The sequence below is a fragment of the Odontesthes bonariensis genome, chromosome 7 (genome assembly GCF_027942865.1).
Source record: "Odontesthes bonariensis isolate fOdoBon6 chromosome 7, fOdoBon6.hap1, whole genome shotgun sequence".
Lineage (NCBI taxonomy): Eukaryota > Metazoa > Chordata > Actinopteri > Atheriniformes > Atherinopsidae > Odontesthes > Odontesthes bonariensis.
The window spans coordinates 24,824,794-24,847,594 of NC_134512.1; the positions used below are offsets into that span (position 1 = coordinate 24,824,794).

General features: G+C 41.5%; 1 long non-coding RNA gene across 1 annotated transcript; it reads left to right on the plus strand.

Annotated features, from left to right (window-relative positions):
* The first annotated feature begins 12,992 nt into the window (after positions 1–12,992).
* LOC142384743 (uncharacterized) lies at positions 12,993–13,676 on the plus strand. The gene is made up of 3 exons (XR_012770106.1): positions 12,993–13,045; positions 13,146–13,243; positions 13,331–13,676. It is a non-coding gene; the product is annotated as an uncharacterized LOC142384743 (long non-coding RNA).
* The last annotated feature ends 9,125 nt before the right edge of the window (positions 13,677–22,801 follow it).

Here is a 22,801-nt window from a genome sequence, read left to right on the forward strand (position 1 = left end):
CAGGTTCTTTTTCAACGCAGTACATAGTTATTTCCCCATTTACGCCGATGTTTGGCATGGACTAACTTACATTTCCTTCTGCCTGTGAGGGGAACTATAGCTGTATCAATGAACCCCTTCTTCACACAGACACACAGGTGCACAATGGCTAGTTGGATGGGACGAGAATGGCTGAAAAAAAGCGTAGTCATATGTGGAGCTTTTTTACTTCCAAAAAATAAAAAGTAATGCTACATTCGACATAGGGTTAGGGTACATCTTAACTTGCTCATTCTAAAGGACAGTTACCATATAAATAAAATTATTCTGATATAAGATAATTTTGTTTTAATTTATCCTATCATCATTTCTCATGAAATAACAGAACATGTTCTATAAATAAAGAATAAGATACATAATCTGAGTTTTGGTGTCATTGGGGTGGCTAGAATTTGAGACACTCAATTTTTTAAATGATCTTGAAACACATTGAGCTATGGTAAGAAAGTATATATATCGATATCAGTATCCACAAAATCACCTTAGTTTTACTTGGTATTGGTATCGTACATCACTACAACTAACCATGAAAACTCCCCCCTAACATCAATTTAAAATGACCAATCAACCTAACCTGCATGTCTTTGGACAGTAAGAGGAGGCCAGAGAACCCAAAGGGAACCATATGCACAAGGAGAACATGCAATTTCTGCCGAGAAGCGAACCGGGAATGTTCTTGTTGTGAGGAAACAGTGCCTACTTCCACACCACAACGCCGCCAGCACCTAGGCCCATTTGAGTATAGCTGAGCATTTACATGCAGGAATGATGTGATTCCCAATCACACCATCTGGGTGTATGAGCTCAGTTTTTCGAGGCTCAACTTTGGACGATTTCAGTCACTTTGTTTGCATGCAATGTCAAATCCAATTTTGGTCAGACTAACATAATAATTCCTTTTTTTAAGTGTCATTTAAACTAATTGGCTACCAGCTGTTGACGCTACCTCTGGTTGCAATGTCCAATATTTCTGGACTTCGGGATACCAGATATCTGGGCTAGAGGGTTTCTGTAATTAATTAGATTTGTGGAAGATAATTGTTATCATGTCTGCATAATCATGATAAACGTCTTCATTCACCTATGTCAAACAGCTGGATGAAACTAACAATTATATTTCCACATTGTTTTTTATTTATTTCATGGGCTTAAATAATTAAAAATTGCTTAAGAATGAAAAATAAAGAGAGAAAAAACTATTAAATTGTCAATTCCAATTTTTTGCATAACAATTAACTAAAATTTAAGAAATTGTAGGAGCCGTAATTATCTTCTAGTTCCAAAAATCTACTTTTCTGCTTGTTATTTAGCTTAAGCTCCTCATGTGACAAGTCTGCTTTCCAACGTATGACAGACTAAAATCCAAACAGCCCATTAAACCACAACACTAAGCCAATTAAGGCCAATTAAAAGTCTGTTAGCAAACGCATTGGACTCCCCACTGAAACAACTCCAACAACATGACACTGATGAGGAATGTCGGAAGTTCAGGCTTTGGACACAATTTACTCATTAAGGCTCATTGAGGAACGATAATACACACAGTTTACATGAATCTAACCCAACAAAAAAGGAAACTCTCACAACCTCAAAAGCTTTTAAATGTTCAGATGTGACATCTCCTCAGTTGTTTGCAAACTCCTTAATTTAATGTTCACTTATGATTTTTCCTTTATTAGTGGATTTTCATTTTTCCTAGTTATAAAAACTTTATTGTCCTTTTGATGTATCCTCCCATCCCTCATTCTCATGCACATTTTTCTCTATTGAAAGACAAAGACAGAGTACTGCTGAAGCTAAAAATAAGCCAGGATTCTTAATAATAGAGCAATTTTCAAAGCTGCATAATAACACTCAGTCCCCCGAGTTGATGGCAGGCTGCTCGGACTTGAATCTTTAGACATCTGGATACTCTTCAGACAGTCTGCTAACATATTACGCTCACTTCAAAAAGGGGGCTACTTTTCAGAATACAACAGAAAAGGCAACATGTGGACAAGGCAGCCATCTTACTCCTGTGGTATGTCCCTCAGAATTCAGGGCTTTTTCTACTCCTGGACAGCCTAATGCGAGCCAGATTGTCAGTGCTTTGGGGGAAATATAGATCTCCTGATTACCAACAATTGACCAATTCATTTGAGACCTTGTTTTACGAGGCAAATGTGCAGCTGCATTCAAAACTGTGGTTACAGTGTGCCTGTGTTTTTGAATAAGTGTGTGTGTGTGGGGGGGGGTTTGTTTAGGCTCGATCACGCACACAATAACAAATCAAAAGAGCCTGGTAGCCTTTAGATCATGTTGAGCCTAAGGTTTTAAAGAATGGATTAGCACTTAATATGAGCACTGAATGAGCTACTGAGTGGATGTTTGGATTAGAATGACTCTATACATTACACAGATGGAGCTTAGCCTAAGTGTGTGTGAGTGTGACCACCAGCATAGTCTTATCTTTAACCCTTATACACACTGTAAAGCAGCATGGGGCCCAGACAAATACCAAGTGCCTGGCAACGTGTGGAAATAGTAGAATTAAAGGCAACTATACAACAGCTCATCCAAGATTACCAACCTTTGTAGCTGGATGTTTTCTGTCCACATAGCCTAAGAGAACCTTTCATAAAAATAAACTTGGATAGAGAAAGGAGGCAATCAAGTAACTTTACCAACTTGGGATAAAGTGCTTGTGTACAAATAGATTCCAGAAATGCCATGGAAGATGGGGACTACTCATATCCAGGCAGTTCCACTCTCATGTGGTCTTTATTTTTATTACAAATGGACCAAGGCATGTTCATAATTTGACATTAAAAAAGTGCATCAATTTCATTTGTGTATGGTCTTTTTAACTGTTCATTAAGTTAAAGGGGAGGATTCACTAAAGCATTAAGCACCTGCAAGCCAATACCAAAACATGCAATTAGTGAAGATATTTTCTTTACAGCATTTCAAGGGAACAGTTTTGGTTTAACAGGTTAATGCTGAGCCTGATTAATTTGGTGAGAAATTGAGTGCATATTGTGTCATCCACAATACAACCTTTAACTGTACAACATGTTTAGTTGTTTTAGACACTAATTCTTCAGGTCTCTCTGAATTCATGTTTTCAAAAATATTCAAAAAAAGGATTAAAATCCTTGTCTGTAACAGAGAAATCCACTGGCGGTGAAATGACAGATACTAATCGTTAAACCATTAAAGGATAAGACCGGTTTTTTGACATTGGGCCCTTGATTTCACATTATAGCATGATGTTCTACTCACCCCTGCTTGTTGTTGGTCATTTGGAGCTGTTCCGAAGATATTCGAGAGGCGTCTGGCTGCTCTCTTGAGATATTCGGCCATGAAACGGTTTCCTATGGGCAAGCTCATACAGGCACAAACTATGCTGTTTATAATTTATTAATTACTCTACACTAGAACTGATAACGTGGAGGTGCGTCGCTTACTTAAAAAAATCCGGGTTATTGTAATTTTGATTTTTTTGTCGTAAAGTGGGTGTTACTGACGTCATCGTCGTGCTACTGCCACAGGCAGCCCACAGACCTGCTGCCTATTTATTCATTCGGCTAAAATTCAAAATTAGTAACCCGGATTTTTTTAAGTAAGCGACGCACCTCCACGTTATCAGTGCTGGTGTAGAGTAATTAATAAATTATAAACAGCATAGTTTGTACCTGTATAAGCTTGCCCATAGGAAACCGTTTGATGGCCGAATATCTCAAGAGAGCAGCCAGACGCCTCGCGAATATCTTCGGAACAGCTCCAAATGTTCAACAACAAGCAGGGGTGAGTAGAACATCATGTTATAATGTGAAATCAAGGGCCCAATGTCAAAAAACCGGTCTTATCCTTTAACCTTAAATAACCCATCAATGAATACTAACAGGCAAATGCAACACAGAAAACGTTATAAGTACATTTGCCTCTAATAGGCATTCAATGTCAGAATATCAACCATAGACTGTTAAACTAAATTACAGTACTATTTCAATGGCAGATCAATTTACGCATGAGCAGAAATACCCGAGAGTATGCATAAACATATTATAACAGTCATAATAACTATGGCCCTCTACAAATGTGCGTTTAGTGTGGTGAATGTGTGTGAATAAGCGCAGAGAGCAGTTCAGAATGTTCACGTTGACTGGAGCGCTACTCTGAGGAGTGTATGTAGTGTATGAAACCTGGGCAGGACTCAGCGGGACAGTCCTAGAATGCTTCAGGTCCTACTTGGAGGAGCGGAGTTATTTTGTGACTATTGGAAGTAATCAATCTGATCGAGTGGCTATGACATGTGGAGTTCCTCAGGGGTCAGTTCTTGGACCCCTTCTGTTCACTCTATACATGCTGCCTCTGGGTCAAATTCTGAAGAACTCTAAAGTCAACTACCACAGCTATGCAGATGACACACAGATATATCTCGCACTGTCTCCAGATGACTGCAGTCCTATAGAGTCATTGTACGACTGCTTAGAGCAAGTCAAAAAGTGGATGAACCAAAATTTCCTTCAGTTAAATCAAGAAAAAACTGAGGTCATTGTGTTTGGCAACAAAGAGAAGAGGTTTGCTGTCAGTAAACATCTTGAGTCACTGTCTCTAGAAACTAAAGACCAAGTCCGGAACCTCGGCGTGCTGATAGACTCAGACCTGACCTTCAACAATCATATCAAATCAGTCACCAAATCAGCCTTTTATCAACTTAAGAACATATCCAGAATTATGGGTTTCATGTCCCAAACAGATCAGGAGAAGCTGATTCATGCTTTCATCTCCAGCAGACTTGACTACTGTAACGGTCTTCTAACTGGACTCCCCCAAAAGAGTCTCAAACAGCTGCAGCTCATTCAGAACGCTGCAGCCCGAGTTTTAACCAGAACAAAGAGATCAGATCACATCACCCCAGTTCTCAAGTCTTTACATTGGCTCCCGGTCAGATACAGAATAGATTTTAAAGTTCTGCTACTCGTCTACAAATCACAGAATGGTTTAGGTCCAGAATACATGAATGACATGCTAGCAGAGTATAACCCAGTAAAGCTCTGAGATCTGCTGACTCAGGTCAGATAGTGGAGCCCAGAGTTCCAACTAGACACGATGAAGCAGCTTTTAGCTCTTATGCTGCACACAACTGGAACAAACTACCAGCAGAACTTAAATCAGCCCCAACTGTAAGCACTTTTAAATCCTGGTTAGAAACATTTCTCTTTCGGTGTGCGTATGGTTGAGTTTATATCTTTCTTTTTCCCCTCTTCTTTGATTGCTTTTAACTGTGTTTTTAATTTTTATTCTATTTTTTTTTTTCTTTAAATTGCTGCTTTATGCTGTTCTTTTAAATGCCTTGTCTTTATGTAAAGCACATTGAGTTGCCTGTGGTATGAAATGCGCTATATAAATAAAGATGCCTTGCCTTGCCTTGCCTGTGTGTGTCCGTTAAGATAGCCAGAGAAGTATGGATACACATAAGATGCCATTCAAACTAAATGCATGGGTCCATCTCACATGCTGCATGTCGGGGCTACATGCATACATAGACCAATGATCCTCCTTTTAGTCCACCCTCATATATTTAACAGTATTTCAGTTCTCAATAAGGTGTACAGTTCAGCAGCAGAATATACATCTCTAGGAGCATCCCATCCTTTTTCCTGCATTAGAAGACAGCAGAGATCAAATACTGTGTCATCACATGGGTATTGGCTTTTGAGGGTGCACTCCTCCTTACAAAGGGCCAACTCCTCCATGTCAATTGTCTTGATATTGTCCTCAGCACCATACATCTCTAGAAGTGTATACATCAAAATAGGGCGACCTCCGATCACACCATGGCCTGCCATAGCTCTTATCTTGTGCGAATTCCAGGTTGTCACGACTTCATAGAGTTCATCCTGCATAAAAATAAAATACCAGACATAAGCCGGGGTTTTATTCATTATGGCTATATACACAAGGATATGTGAGATATATGTATGTTTACTAATTTTATACTGTGTGTAATATTGAAAATGGTCAGTCAGTTGTGTCACTCTGCACGTGTGTAATTGTGTTATGGAATGAGGAGAAGTATGTTATCTCCTCCTATTCCATGGCTTTGGACAAAAGCGTCTGCTAAATGACTAAATGTAAATGTATTCGATTATCCTTTCTCTTCCATGTGCTCTAATCAAAGCTATTTTGGTTTATATGGTTGGCATGTTTAAGGAAGGAGAAGAGGATAGGATATGTGTAGATATTAGTGATAGAAGGGCCATGGTGATGAGTTTGCAGGCCTACCTGAACAAGGTTTAGGAAGCAGAATTGGATTAGACTTCTATCCAAGAAATCACCGGAGAAATGCCCGTCATCTTGGAGGGTTTGGAAAAGGTTGATCCAAAATTGTGCACTTTGTTTTCTCAAGATTCCCCACCAAGATTCAATCCGCTGGTTTGCGGTGCTGCGTCCATAGATGAAACTTCAGTCTCTTGCAAAAGTATCTGAGTGAGTCCTGCGCAAAAACACAAGCATGTTTTCAACGTGCCCATTTTCCGTGCCTCTGTCAGTGCGCAGTCGCTCCGGGCATCCTCCCAAGCGCGTAATGGATGTGATGAAGTAGTCTGCTATTACTTTTGGGTCGTTGTTTGTTCTGTACGCTTCCATCCACACAACATAGCGACTAAAACCATCTATACAGCCATTGATGGCAATGCCGTATGGCTTCAGCTTATCGTACGAATCCATATGCCATACCGCGTTGGGACCTTTGTTGCGGTAATGCCTCAGACGTCGCGCCCGCCTGAGCTCCACACCTACAGGATCCATCAACTTTATCTATTGTCTTATTGTATCTTGTGATACAACATATCCTCTCTGTATTGCACGCAGGTGTAGCCATCGATATACTTGCATCTTTCCATTACCAGCTATTTCAGTTTGCACGAATGCGGCCACCTCGTCCAAGTTTGTGTGGTTTCTCCTCCTGAACAGACGTAGTTTTCGGCACAATCTCTTCAAAGTCCGTATACTTATAACTATTCTATGCTTATGCGCTAAAAGACAAATGATTTCCTTATTATTAAACCCAATTTTTAAGTACAATGTCACCAATTCATCAAGACAAGGCATTTTGTATAGGCAGCATGTGCGCTAACGCTTTCTTCTCAAGAGTTTGACTTCAATCTTGAAATGTCAAGTTTATTCTCGACATTTCCACTTTATTCTCAACATTTTGAGTTTATTCTCAACATTTCCACTTTAATCTCGACATTTCAAGTTTATTTTCGACATTTCAACTTTATTTTCGACATTTCGACTTTAATCTCGACATTTCAACTTTATTTTCGACATTTCAACTTTATTTTTGACATGTCGACTTTAATCTCGACATGTCGACTTTATTCTCAACATGTCGACTTTATTCTCAACATGTCGACTTTATTCTAGACATTTCGACTTTATTCTCGACATGTCGACTTTATTCTCGACAGGCAAAATATAAATATTTTTTCTTATGCCTGGCCCTAATACTCTTCCGTAAAATATCTCAAGCCACCCAGTGGAGAAACTGTTTAACAGTGTTGTCACAGACACCATATTGAACTTCTTCACCATCACAACAGTTCTTTCAAAGGAGATCCAACACGGCAGCTGTATCTATCTCAACAATTAAAACATCAAACAGAAAAGTCATGGGTAGGCTAAAATAAACAAGAAAGGAGATAACTCAAACAGTCCACCAAAGGGTCATAGGATCTGGTTTCCCCCATTCTACCCTAAAACATAACTAAACCCACCAGCAACAGCAAAAATAGGACGAATGGTCCTTTGACAGAACAAAAGCAACTGAATTCAAACACCAGACACATCTATTACAGGAAGGAGGGTCACATCTTGCTCAGCTAAAAACACAACTAAAGTAAAACAAAAATAATCTTAGATAGTTCCAATGAACTTTCCCAAACATACATGGATGCTCTTGATGATGAGAATCAATATAAAATTTCCACACTGGACACAATAGCAACACAAAATGGAGCCCAAAAGCTACAATTAACCACACAACTCAAAAGTAGCAACTAGTAATACTAATGTTAACTGTTGTCACACACAAACAGTAACAGAGCCACCCAATACCATAACAAGTAACTTGTTTTAATATTCAGTGAACCAAACACCCAAGTGAAAAGCGTATCAAAAGAAACTAGTGAAAATACATCTAAAGTCACAAAATATCACTCTCAACATAGACTACAAAGCCCTTAAGTGTCACTGGATTAGCTCCTTGACAACCCTAACATTAAAGAAAAGCTAAATGCTAATGCCGTAACTGTGTGGAGAAAGCTGTTAACATAAACTGTTTAGCTGCTAACATTTTTAGTTTATTAAGGGAATCATTTGAGAGTGTATGTTGTGTTGTTTATTGAAAAAGAGGGTTATATTTGTAGCGGGGTAGACTACGCTACCCATAATGCATTGTTATATCTGTAAAGGGAGTTCCGGTTATGATCACTAAACGTGCAGTTATACTTACCTTGGTGTCCGTCTCAATCATTATTATACATGGTGTCAGAAAGTGGCAAAGGACATATGGCTCCAAGAATTTCATAGATGACAAGTCAAGTCGTTAGCGGACACATCGAAAGAGTGGATATACCTGCAAGAAACGGAGAAGTTTGGCACACACGAACGCGAGGACAATGCTAGTGAAGCTGCATGAGCCGGTGAGCGGAAACTCAGCTAAGCTAAAAGGAAAACAAAGACTCGTCATGGCGGTTTCATTGCAAATAACACAGCCAGAACCATTCGACTTCTCGAGACCGTCTGACTGGCCGAGATGGATCCGACGATTTGACCGCTTCCACGTTGCATCCGGATTACGTGAGCAAGACGAGGAATATCAGGTAAATGCTCTCCTATATGCTATGGGGGATGCGGCTGACGATATCCTCAGTATCCTGCCGATCACGACTGCCGAGAAAAAGAAATATGCCTCAGTTAAAGCAGCGATGGAAAAGCATTTCATTGGCAAACACAATGTGATTTTTGAAAGGGCACAGTTTAATATGTGATGCCAGCAAGAGGGGGAGAGTGCAGAAGCGTACATCACCGAGGTTCACAAATTAGCAGAACACTGTAGATTTGGTTTACTGAAGGAGGAGCTCATCAGAGACCGAATTGTGGTGGGGATAAGAGACAGAAAGTTATCCTAAAGCTGCAAATGGACTCTGCATTAACACTACAGAAAGCAATAGACCAAGTGAGACAAAATGAAACTGTTAAGAAACAACAGGCAATACTGCATGGTGCTCCAGTCCAGTCAAACATGGATGCAATCAAAACAATGAGAAGAGGAAAAAACTTTCCACAAACATGGAAACAAAGGCCTCAAACGGGTGATACACCCAATGACAAAGAATGCGGACGATGTGGGGGACGAAAACATGCATGGAAAGATTGCCCAGCTAGAGATGTGGAATGTCGGAAGTGCCACAGGAAAGGACATTTTGCGGTGGTCTGCCGTAATGGTCAGGCAGTACACACTGTCACAGAAGAACTGTCAGACAGCGATTCAGACTGTGCGTTCTTAGGGGAAGTGTCTACAACAAACACCAAAGCGTGGATGGAGAAGGTCACTCTGAATGGAGACGCAGCCAACTTCAAAATCGACACAGGTGCAGATGTGACCTCCATACCAGAAAGCATGTTCAATCCAGAGAGAGACGGTCAGCTACACAAGCCGCTGAAAAGGTTAGTGGGCCCAGGACGAAATGTGCTGAAAGTTAGGGGCTGCTTTCAGGGCAAACTGTGTGCAAAAGGTCGACTCACAGAGCAATGGGTGTATGTCGTGGAGGGGCTGACACAGCCGCTTTTGGGTCTGCCAGCCATACAAGCCATGGGGCTGGTGCACAGAGTGAATGAAGTGACACAGTCAGATACTGACTTCAAGGCACTTTACCCAGCAGTGTTCCAAGGGTTAGGAAAACTGACAGAACCGTACCACATCGAACTGGAGGAAGGAGCTGTACCCTATGCACTGTCAACTCCCCGCAGAGTACCCCTTCCACTCAGAGACAAGGTACGTGAAGAGCTTGAGAGAATGGAAAATATGGGTGTCATTTCAAAAGTAACTGAGCCAACAGCATGGTGTTCTGGCATGGTAGTGGTGCCAAAACCTAAGAAAGACAAACTGAGAATCTGTGTGGATCTCACACACCTGAATGCTGCAGTGAAGCGAGAGCGCCACATATTGCCGGCTGTAGACCAAACTCTGGCAATGATGTCAGACGCCAGAGTTTTCACCAAATTGGATGCAAGGTCAGGATTTTGGCAGATTCCGCTAACTCCAGAGTCTAGGCCTCTCACAACCTTCATCACTCCATTCGGGAGGTACTTTTTCAACAGACTCCCGTTTGGAATTGCATCCGCCCCTGAACATTTTCAGAGAAGAATGTCACAGATGTTGGAGAATTTCGAGGGGGTCCTGTGTCATGCAGATGATGTGTTGGTGTATGGACGAGACAGACACGAACACGACCAGAGACTGCATCGCGTCCTTTGAGGAAGGACTTACGCTTAATGAGAAGTGTGAGTTTTCACAAGAGCACATCACATTTGTTGGACACAAGGTATCCTCAAAAGGAATTGAGCCAGACCCAAACAAAGTGAAGGCTATCCTACAGATGCCTGAGCCTACCTGCGTGGAGTATGTGCGCCGTCTAATGGGTATGGCAAACTACCTCTCCAAGTTTGTACCTCAGATGGCCACCATCACAACGCCACTCAAAGACCTGCTGAGAGAGAAAAACGAGTGGGTTTGGGATGAACCGCAGCGTACTGCTTTTGAAAAGCTGAAAAGGGGACTTAGTTCACCAAAAGCGCTTGCTCAGTACACAAACACAGCAGAGACAAAAGTATCTGCAGATGCATCACCATACGGAATAGGTGCTGTCCTAACGCAAAAACAAACAGATGGGACCTGGCAACCTGTCACATACATCTCAAGCGGATTGACAGACACAGAGAAGCGCTATGCGCAAATCGAAAAGGAGGCGCTGGCGGCGACGTGGGTGTGTGAGAGACTTACCTCATACCTGCTAGGACTGCACTTCACTCTGCAGACGGACCATAAGCCCCTGGTCCCTCTGTTGAGCAGCAGAGGTTTGGACGACCTCCCCCCCAGAGTTCTGAGATTTCGACTGAGACTTCTCAGGTATGACTACGACATTGTTCATGTGCCAGGCAAAAGCTTCATCACTGCTGATACTTTGTCCAGAGCTCCACTGAGTGACCCTCCATCGGCGGATGACCTGCGGCTGGAGAAGGACGTCCAGGTATTCGTGGATGCTGTGGTGTCTTCGCTGCCAGTTACGGACTCACGGCTGGCAGAAATCAAGCAGGTACAGCAAACAGATGACACATGCAAAACCGTTACACACTACTGTCAAACAACTTGGCCAGAGAAACACAGGGTGAGTTCCAACATCGCACCCTACTGGCAAGTCAGGGCAGAGCTACACCACTGCATGAAAAGAGGGATTTGCGGATGTATGTGGCCCCTTACATGTCCGCATACGTTGAGCCCCTGCATTTGCGGTGGTAAAAGTGAAAACTTGGCCCAAATTGTCGCAAATTGACCTGGCAACTGCTCCCCCATGCCCCCCTCCCCTCCCCTACTTAGGAGAGCCTTTAATATGTAAATGCCAGTGATCAGGTCAGGAGGTGCCACAGTCATTTTCAAGTGGGGTGGGGTGAGGTGAGGTGGGGGGTGGGCAGGCCTGTTTCTACACGTTCACCATCACCTCCAACTCCAGCCAAGTTTGTTGCTGTGTTGTCTTGAAAAAGAAGAGGTGCACGCTGTCTGCTGGTGACAGGTGATGCATATCTGTTTTTTTTCTCCCAAACACCTCTTTTGTAACCGCTTTTTGTGGGCAAAATTCAAGGATTCAAGGATTCAAAGGTTTATTGTCATGTGTGCAGTTAGAAACGTGTTTCCCTGAACAAAGAAATTATTTTCTTTGTTGCCCGCACTGGATGTCCAAATGTATAATAATAAAGATAAGATAAAGATAAAATAAGCATGCAACAGCAATATTCTAAAAGGTTTCTTAAATAAAATAGAAATATAGAAATAAAAATATAGAAATCTGGCCTGTATACATAATGTGCAGTAGTGCGCTCAGTGTTTTATTGTATATGGCTTAATTCGGTGTCACAATGGTCACAATATCGCCGAGGTCTTTTCTTTCTCCTTGCAGAGTCCATTTTTGTGTCAAAACAGTGCAAATTGCCAGCTGTGGTCAGACAACATTAAATAGCAAAAGGACGGGAGGTTGTCTCGCGAGTATTCCGTGTAATGACGTATACGCATATGATTGGTGGAGCTTAACGGCTCGCATAAGCTCTCGTTCAATCACGTATGAGAAACATTGTGTCGTGCAGTGTAAACAAAAAGTTTAAGGAGCAGATCTGGCGGCAGAAAGCCAGACAGAAATCGCTGAAAACTGACCTGGTTTGTGGAATACAATGGGCTGGAAGACGACTAGCTTTCAACTCCCCAGCAACTCTCTGCGGGTCTACAGGTTTGTGTGTTTTTTTCTACTTGCACATGACCATTTGATTGTTTAATTTTAGTCTTGTTGACACTGTACAGCACTTGGGACAGTTCTCGCTGATTTTAAATGTGCTGTATATTAAACTTACTTACTCACTTGCTTACAGGCAGATAAAATGAAAGTCCTGTTGAATGCTATGACCGAGATTCGCTAGGTTGGAGGCAAGATGGCCGTCGAGAACGGACTGAAGTTACATTCCAGAGAAGTTGAAGAGCGCACCCCCAAGAGAAGGCGGATACAGAATCCGAAAATCGCGGTAAGAGTAAGTTATTGACTGTGGCTTTAGGCTAAACTCAACTTAATTGTGTCCATCACGTGAAAACCAGTGTGAGTTGCTTTATTTAAAAAAAAATGAATTTCGTGTTTTCAGAAGCAGTTCGCCGCCTGCATAACTCACCGTGGCATTATAATCCAGGTCAAGGGTAAGAATAAGTGAATGTTCTCCCAATATCTAGTTGAGTTGGACCCGATGTTACGTTAATGCAGTTTTTTTTATAAACCATAGGCCTGTTGTTTTTACAGGCTACTGTCACCTCACAATATGGATGTAACGAGTCGCTTGAAGGAGGCGGTGGCAAACAGTCCGAACTTCAGAGAGGTAGACGGGGACACTATCGAGGGTGAGCGGCGCTGACTTTTACCACAGCTGGCACTGATACTTTTAAGCACTGGTCATTTTATTCATTCCTCTTGTTTTTTTTTTTTAGCTGCGTGACGGACCTGTGTGCTGTGCTACAGGCGCGTCTTGAAGCCAACCCGAAATACTCAGTCTCACCACAGAAGAGTGAAAGAGAGTAAGAAGATATACGCTGTCAATATGACTTTTGTTACTTTATAGACAAGTTGTCAATATGCTGTGCATGGATTATTTATTGGTTATTCCAACAGCTCCCAGAAGCCAGCTTCTGATCCAGGATGAGGACGTCTGACAACTCCGCAGACTCTGCAGGGACCGGAGTAATGCGAAGAATGCGGATTCCAAACGGCGGCGTTTAGGCTTATTGTGTATATTGTAGGCTACAGCAGTGTGTGTATATAGTTTTCAATTCTTTATTATCAATATGGTTCTTATTACAATGTAAGCTATGTACATTGTGTGGTGTGGCAATAAAAGCGCTTTAAAAAAAAAAAAAAGTTTCCTTTTTCATTTCCTCAATAGAATCACGTCATTCATGCCTGCATTAGCCTAGTCATAGTGCAGCTTATAAGAATGACGTGAATATATGAAGTACACAAACATCCCAGGAATATTAGTAATCATAATCACAATTATTAATCATAATTGCTGAATGATATGCCCATATAAAGTATGCATATATTAACCTTATTGGCCAATGGGCGGTCAGCTTTACAGGAGCTTTTTCATGTAATCACGTGCCTTTTTTGTCCAATACCAGCGAGGCCAGTGAGAGGTTCAGGCACTCTCACAGCGGGGTGCTAATCGCTGGGCCATTAGCACCCCGCTGTGAGAGCCCGCCGCGAGTCGGGTTCGTTTCCGACGATTTTGTCGCTCAACAAACTTAAAGTTTGTCTGCCTGCAAGCGCCCAGGTGCGTCCGAAAATTAGGCAAATTCGCGGAAGTTCACTGCCGTCCACAGTGACACAAATCCCTCTTTTCGTGCAGTGCACGTAGTAGGAGGGCTTCTGATGAGAGGGGAGAGAATCGTCATTACCCAGACACTCCGAGGCGAAATGATGAGCAAACTCCACGACGGGCACCAGGGAATTTCCAAATGCCGCGCTAGAGCTCAAATTTCGGTGTGGTGGCCAGGTATCTCCACACAAATCAAAGAGACTGTAGACAGATGTGAAATGTGTCAGAGATACCGAAGTCTGCAGTCACGTGTCCCTGATAGGCCCTGGCAAAAAGTCGGAATGGATCTGTTTGAGTGGGCGAACAAGACCTACCTTCTCATCGTCGACTACTTCTCACGATACATCGAGGTCGTGGAGCTCAAAACCACATCATCGGAAGTCACGGTTCGTGCTGTGAAGAAGGCTTTCGCACGTCACGGGTACCCAGAGACTGTGGTATCCGACAACGGACCACAGTTCTCTTCAGAGACATTCAGAACATTTGCAAAAGAGGCTTGTTTTGCACATGTCACGAGCAGCCCTCGCTACCCACAAGCAAATGGTGAGGCTGAACGTGCCGTGCAAAAAATCAAAAGTCTGTGGAAAAAGGAGACTGACCAAACCAGAGCACTACTAGCATATAGGGCCACACCATTAGAGCACGGATACTCACCTGCACAGCTACTGATGGGGAGACACCTGCGCACATCCCTCCCACAGTCTGCAGGTCAGCTCACGCCAAAATGGCCTGACCTGGAGGCTTTTCGAAGGGAGGATGAGGAAGGACGTCGCAAACAAGCTTCACACTACAATCTTCGCCACCGGGCCAGACCACTTCAAGAACTCGACGCAGGAAAAAAGGTGTGGATCACCACAGAGAAAGCTCCAGGGACTGTGCTTGGGACTGCAAACATGCCAAGATCATACTTGGTGGAAACAGACAAGGGGGTTCTAAGAAGAAACAGACTTCACTTGAGAGCAACCGAGGATCCCTCTGTAACCACCACCAAGTCAGGCAGAGTCTCTAAGACTCCAGAGAGGCTTGACCTGTGAAGGAAAAAAAAAAAAAAAAAAAAAAAAAAATTGAATGTAACATGGTCCAAGCATATACGAAATGTGAATGAGATGTCTGTTAAGGTTTTATTGCAGCTCTAACATGGTTCAGGATTTACATGAATGTTACATTTACAGGTTATGAGATGATTACATGTTTTAAGAGAGAAACATACTTTGAATGTTCCAGTTTAATACATGGTTAAAGAGAAATGTGTTTTGATAAAATAAATAATAAGAAAGTCTAATATGTAATTAAAAGAGTTCCAGAGACTTTGACATGGGATATGTGCTTAGCTAAAAGGAAGAGATGTAGCGGGGTAGACTACGCTACCCATAATGCATTGTTATATCTGTAAAGGGAGTTCCGGTTATGATCACTAAACGTGCAGTTATACTTACCTTGGTGTCCGTCTCAGTCATTATTATACAATATTGTGTTAGGAGGAGAAGTTAAGTCTTATTACGTGTAGCAGTAACGTTACAGCATAGTGATTGTAAAACTTTATTGATTTGATTCATATTGACAAATTGATTTATTTTTCTTATGACCTGTTGTACAGGTCAGGTTTTTTTGTTTGGTATTGTTCCCGGTTGAAGTTGACAGGGATAGGAGTTACTAATGTGGAGTGTGTGTGTGTGTGTTAGGGGACTACCCATGCGCCAAGGACACAAGATGGCGAGCCAGCGGACTCCATTGCTAAAGACAGTTATCCTCAGTCAGTCGGTCTACATGATGAGATTAATTCGATTATAGCTATAGTTGGGTACCCCAATTCGATAAGTGGCGCTGTACCGATTTCAACTATTGCTAATAGAGCCACTTCCAACAACAACATCATCACCACCAACAACAACAACAAACTCTGGCATTCGAGAAAGATGGTGAATGAAGAGCAAGATGAAGCTACGTCCCTCTACATTTCATTTGTGATGAGCTGCTTGTTGCACAAACGCGATGCACAACGGGGCATTCTCCATCGCGTTGTTTAATTCTTTCCGACTGCAGCGACAACAACAGTAATATCGTCTCCTTTGACTTCCGGTTCACGATCCCTGGAAAAAAATTCGAGCATGCGCAGAACGCAAAGTCAAATTCACCACGTGCTTCAGCGTCTAGCACGTTTAGCACGTGACTTACAACCGAGTTATCTCGGGGTCTTAATCCGATCGCGAGTAACCCAATCCGATTCAATTTCTTGTCAGATTAAGGTGTATACATGAACTTAATAAATCAGTCTTATTGTAATTTAGCCCTTAATCCAATTTTTACAGTGCCATGTAACCCCACTGAGTGTGATAGTGAGGGGATCGGGGGGGTGGACTGTTGGTAAACTCTGCCAGAGCGGTAGGAGTGTTGAATTATATTTTGCCTTTGATCTGAACTCTGAGTACATAGAAACTGAACTCTGAACTGAAGTACTCAGAAACTGACCTTTGAACTCGTTGAAGTGTTAAATTTTGTATTTTGTTTTTCATGATTGTCATCGTTGTGCTTAGCGGTATAAGAGTTATGCTTCAATTTGATTGATGAAGGTGTAATTACTCTCTCATTCATGAGAAAAGGAAAAAGAGTTGACTCAGGATGAATATAGAACTAAAATAGATTAACCTCAAATAGGATAGTTAAAAACTGGTCGAATATAACAAACCTATCTAAACTAAATAAACCACCTAACTAGGGTGGCTTGCCTGAACTAAATTATCTCTAACCTAGGAAAAAAAACTGAGGTGAGAAAAAAGAGATGAAAGTAAAGAAATGTATTGTTGATACCTCCAGGTTATTGAAATGTTATGTGTGTTTTACTTTTGTTTATTTCCACTAAAGAGCTGGCTTTTGCATTTAAAGTACCTAGTCTCTGACTCAATTCTATTTGTTACCCACTCCATTAGAACCTAGAACTGGTCCAGTAGTGTAAACAGTGTGTATTGGTGATACATATGCTACAACTGTATCCATTCATGTTTGCATGGCATAAGTTTAGTTTTATGAAGCTTTGATATGTGCAACAGATTTTTTTTTATCACAAGGATTGTGCAGCCAAATGAAAACAAAATTCCAATGTCCTGAAAAAGATTGAATTTTCAAACAAATTTACCTCTTCTGATATTAGAATCCAATGGTGATCGTTGCACTGTGTGTTAGCGTGCGTTTCCCTGAACCTTCTGTAACATGAAGCCTGTGTAGCGAGTGGGACCACATGGGGAGTGCAATGTTGTGAGGTGAGGTATTTTTCGTCTGGGAGAAAAATATGTAATGCTTTCCAGACACTCTGGCCGCACACGGCTCTGTCCCTTGCTACCTATAGGCATCAATCCTCTCCCCTTTCGCTACAACAATAAACCCACTACTGCGGAGGAAGAACTCATTTCAGATCCCAAAAACACAACTACCTTTTCTGTCGCCCCCTGGGGCCTGTAGAGAGGGATCCCACAGTACTCTCCTGGCTTGGAGCTTGTCTCCTAACACTAAATCCTTTCACCCAAAATTTAAGATCTTGTACCCATGTCCACACATTTTATACCCATAATTTTTGCAATCAAATTTCAGCTAACCCTTAGAGTCAACCAGGACACCAACCTCAACCATCCCCCAAAAAGCTTTCACTTACTCTCGTAAGCATTTAAGGTTTTTCTGATGATTCTTCGACATCTAAACTGGTTTAACTGGTATGATACACAGTTTCTGTGGTCAATAAGGCCCAGATGGTAGATGATGTATGTTTTTTAAACTAAGATCTTTAAGAACTACACCCCCCCCCCCCCCCCCCCCCCCCCCCGCCGCTTCCCTACCATTGCATCTTTATGCTTTTCTGACCCCCCCCTAACATGAAGGGGTGTCAATGTGGTTTGAGCTGAAAACAACAAAGATGGCCTTTTGCTGCACAAAAGCCTCTCTTTTCACCATGTTGACACAGATGCATGTCAAACACAGACTGCCCAGATAACGCCAATCCTTAATAAACTTAGTAAGAAAAAGAATTGTGAGTTTTAATGTGAACCTGCATCATTCCCACGCTGGAGTGAAAATTCAAGTGATGTTCCTTTTTTCAGTTTCCTCCTGATCTTTGTCTCTTTCTCTCCCACTTTCTCCCTTTATTAAATCAGTTCCACTAAATTTTATTATGTCGGGTCTGATACACAAAACAGAGCCAGAAGGCGAATGGGGGTGGCAAGGTAATTTGATATATTTCTTATTCTAGCAAAAGCAGATCCATCTACTCATGCTTTTTCAAACCGCTGCCAAAGAACAACAGACTGACAGCTTTCCCTGTGTGAGATGAACACTCTTGCTTGGCCTTCATTTAAAAAGAATGCATGGGTGGAAGTATATAAGCATGTGTCATGTCCATGTGTGCCTCTGCTTCCCCTTCTACTGTTCTTGCCTCTTTCATCTCTTAAATTTTTTGTTTTAATTCCTCTCTTCCGAGGCATCTGATCCTGTGGACACTGACATGTGAGCGCTAATGGTGCATACTCTGGAGAGACTGGAGCTGTGAACAGAGACAGAGTCAGTAAGGCCAAACTGAGCTCTGCTGACTGTGTTACACTGTTTATTTACTTGTTTTTCAGACCACCTAGAGGCAGATTATGATCTTGGCAATCAGTTACCTGTCTACACACGTAACAATAAGAGTACAACATGAATTAACATAAGTTCAATATAAATTCTCCTTGACATAATTTTGAAGTTGCATTGATGGTTCTTAATCTCTTTGAAGCAATTTTCACACAACTACTCCAGCCCTGGAATTTTCCAGAGATGTTTCGGAGAGGTGTCATATACAACTTCTACAACATTTATGTCCGACTTGTAGGGGAGCTTCTTGAAAGCAGCAAAAAAGAAATCAGAAGCCCTTCCATTGGTTGGTTTGAAGAGGGTAAATTAAGATGTAGTAGCATAGCATTGTGTTGCCAGAAAGTCTAAATTGCTTCTGGTTGTAAAATAGTAGATGGGTGTTTTACCTGTTTAGAAACGAACTTCGAGGAGTAAAAAAAAACACAACTGTGGTGGACATCCACAATAGGTAAATGAAGAGAACACTTCAGGATATATCAAATCTAGGAAGACAATGGTCAGTCACATGAATTTTTATTTGCAAGTTCGGGATTGAAACATTTGAATGTTTGCGAGGTCAGACGGATTTGTGAAGTTGTTTCTGTTACCCCAAATGTGTGTTGAGTCTTCTTCGAAACAGGCTAAAACCACCAGTAAGTGTAAAAACTTTTGTTTCACAGCAGGTTTTTTTTGTTGTTGTTGTTTAATCTTTAAAATTCAGATGGTTTCCATTTAACTTTTCTTATTCACATCTTCTAAATGTGAATTTAAACCTAATCTATTAATGTAGCAATTAATCTTCCAGAGCATTTACTATGAGAGAGATTACGTGATGATAAAAATTCCTCCTAGGGTTCCAGGTTCGATCCCCCGCTGGGGCCTTTCTGTATGGAGTTTGCATGTTCTCCCTGTGTATGCGTGGGTTCTCTCCGGGTACTCTGGCTTCCTCCCACTGTCCAAAAACATGCATGTTAGGTTAATTGGTGTCTCTAAAATTGTCCCTAGGAGTGAGTGTGAGCGTGTGTGTGGTTGTTCGTCTCGTTTGTCTCTGTGTGGCCCTGTGATGGACTGGCGACCTGTCCAGGCTGAACCCTGCCTCTCGCCCGATGACTGCTGGGATAGGCTGCAGCCCCCCCGCGACCTGAGTTGGATTAAGCGGGTATAGAAAATGGATGGATGGATGGAAGAATTGCTCTTTCTTATTTTTCTCTGCAGATCTGTTTGCTGCTTTCCACTCACTTGACAATAATTTGGCTATGTCTGAGTATGTTTGATGCTGATGTTACCACAAAAATAGTCATTTGGGAGGGTCATTTACTATTTTCAAAATGCTATAAGCGCAGTGATTTCCACAGTGTACTTTTTTATGTCATATATGCACCCTAGCTATAGCTGCCCCCTCTCTAATATTTCTAGCTGTGAGTGTGAATCCTGAGCACAAAGTATTGTACTGTGAAAGGAAAACGTGATTGGCAGCTATGAAAAAAGTCTGTACCTAACACCCCTCAGATAAAAACAGTGTTAATTTGCTATTCCTTGTTATTTGAAAAGGTAATTCTATTTTCTTCTGAACTCTTAGTCCGACGTGATGCTTACAATTAATCACTAGATTCTCCAACCAGCTAAAGCTGAAAGGCTTCAGAAGCAAATTGATTTAGTCTGTTATGTCTCTGAATGTCAGATATTTTGATTTAATCATTCACTTTCAAAAGCTCACAAGGCTCGTGACTGATTATGAAATACCTGGATTCCGTAGCAATGTTAGGTTAGATAAAACTATTTTGTCTCACAGTCTGTATTAGAGCCAAGTCTATGGGGAGAGGACACAATGTATGTCAGTTCTCACAGCACTTATGTTAAAGTGATGTTTAAATAGTTCATTTTTGCCACTGAACCTCAATTGTTTTAGATTTCATAGTTTTGAATTATAAGTACAGCAAACCAGAGCTCCTGCACCACAAAAAGTTGGGTGGAAATCAAACTCTTTTGGGAATTTGTAAGCTGCTGTTCAGCCCTTTACATACCTTACACTTTGAGTCTTAATAAGAGAAAACACAGAAGGTAGTCCCCTAGAAACTACATACCACTCTTGATCCACTTCCTTGTGATTCTGTTAGATCGCTTACCAGCTGTATTTTTGTTCGCATGCTGGTTTCTTTTCATAAGTGTGAGGTTCTGCCTTTCATTTGCGAGTGTGCACACAAAAGAAGAGGACGCAAGTGTAGATGTTCGGTCTCCTAAATACAAATGTGGAAAAAAATTAAACTGACTGGTGAGTTACACACTATGCAGCTCTGATTAGCTGCACCTGTATGTTATATGGGAAAAAAAATTTCGGGCTAGTTTTGTGACGGATTCTTGTCGCAAAAATATAGATTGTATCAAACTTTGTTTTCCCAATGAAGTCTGTTTTCTTCTTCCTTCTTGCAAAGTATGGCCGGGAAACATTTGTGCCATAGTGGACCCGTGCTTGTTGGCGCATTACACTCTCAGCTACCTCTGAGACTTCTTTTATTTTCTGAGAACCCCAGTCAAAACTTTCTTTTACTGACCTACTTTTGCGGCAGCGTACAGATGATATATAGAGGAGGCATTTTTGGAAAACAGGACTAACCAAGCGGTGGGGGCTGTAGGGGGCTCCAGCATTGCATACCTCTGTGAACATACATGAAGCAGCCCTTCACCTCTTCTCTATGCTGCCTTTGTCTCTGCAGAAGGGGACATAAATCCAACAGGCCCTGCACAGGAATAAGCCGTCACCAAAACCCTTTAAATGAAGAAAAAGAGGAGAGGTGAACTGAGAAAAAGGTTGAGGTTTCATTCTCAAAATGAGAGCCAATTCACAATCCCCACTTCAACTCCCCTTTGTATGTGAGCAATGGGGCAGCTTTTGTTTTTTGTTCAATCTACAAAATACTCAGCTCACAAGTCTGGCAGGCAACTAGGAGATGGAGCAAAAATGAGGCAATGTTAAATCCACAGAGAGAAAAATGAAAACATTCAGACCCTTCCTTAGGTCGAATTAATCACCTCCGTAGAAGAGAAAACACAGACAGAAGTCATCAAGAAAGAAAAAAAGAAAAAAAATGTGTGAATGTCTAACCTTTCAAAGAAAAGCCTCAGGTATCATCTACTGTTTTGTCACATTGAGGTGCAGACTTAAAGGGTTTCCTCCTGTGGTATTGACCTTTAACCTTTTCAACAGTATGCCAGAAGCAACTGACGTGTTCTTCTTCTAGGTGACTGGAAAGGGCCGCATGTTTTACTTCAATAGACACTACCTTCAAATTTTCAAATAAAAAAAATAAAAAAAACAGCAGTAGTCAGCCGAGGAGATTTATTAAAGTTTTTACACAAAAACTGTGGTCTCAAATAGAAATTTGTATATTAACTGATTTTCTCATTTTGACTTTGGTGAATGATCTGAGCCAGGAATAGAACACATGTTCAAATTTTGTCCTTATCTAGATTTGGAAGGTTTTGACAGATGGTGATTATTCCTATGTCATTAGTTGTCCGATTTATATAGAACTGTCTTCATATATGTATGATGCAGCTTTTTTTTTTTTTACTTTGTTGATAGTATTTTCTGATTTGTGGAGTGATAAATCCCCATGGGGGAAACCTTTGACTCAAATATGTCAGCAAAACAACAAGAATTTTTTTTACCCTACCTGTAATCTCTCCGCCCAAGTCATTACCTTGTGATTTGTATTTTACTATAATGACAGCATTCAGTTCTTTGTGACATTATTAACATAGAAGGACGGCAGGTAAGAAGCAAAAAGCTAGCCCAGTAAGGCTAAAAGGGTCAATCCAATTAATCAGTCAAAGCTTAAAACAGCAACATAATGGAATGGTTCTCCTGTCCCCCAGAGGTAAATGGAAGATGAGCTGACCTAGACCGTCAGCCGAAGTTCCCACTGGGAACATCCACAGAGACTTACTGCTGTGCGATGACCTAGAGATGGAGAATTGCAGCTGAGAATCA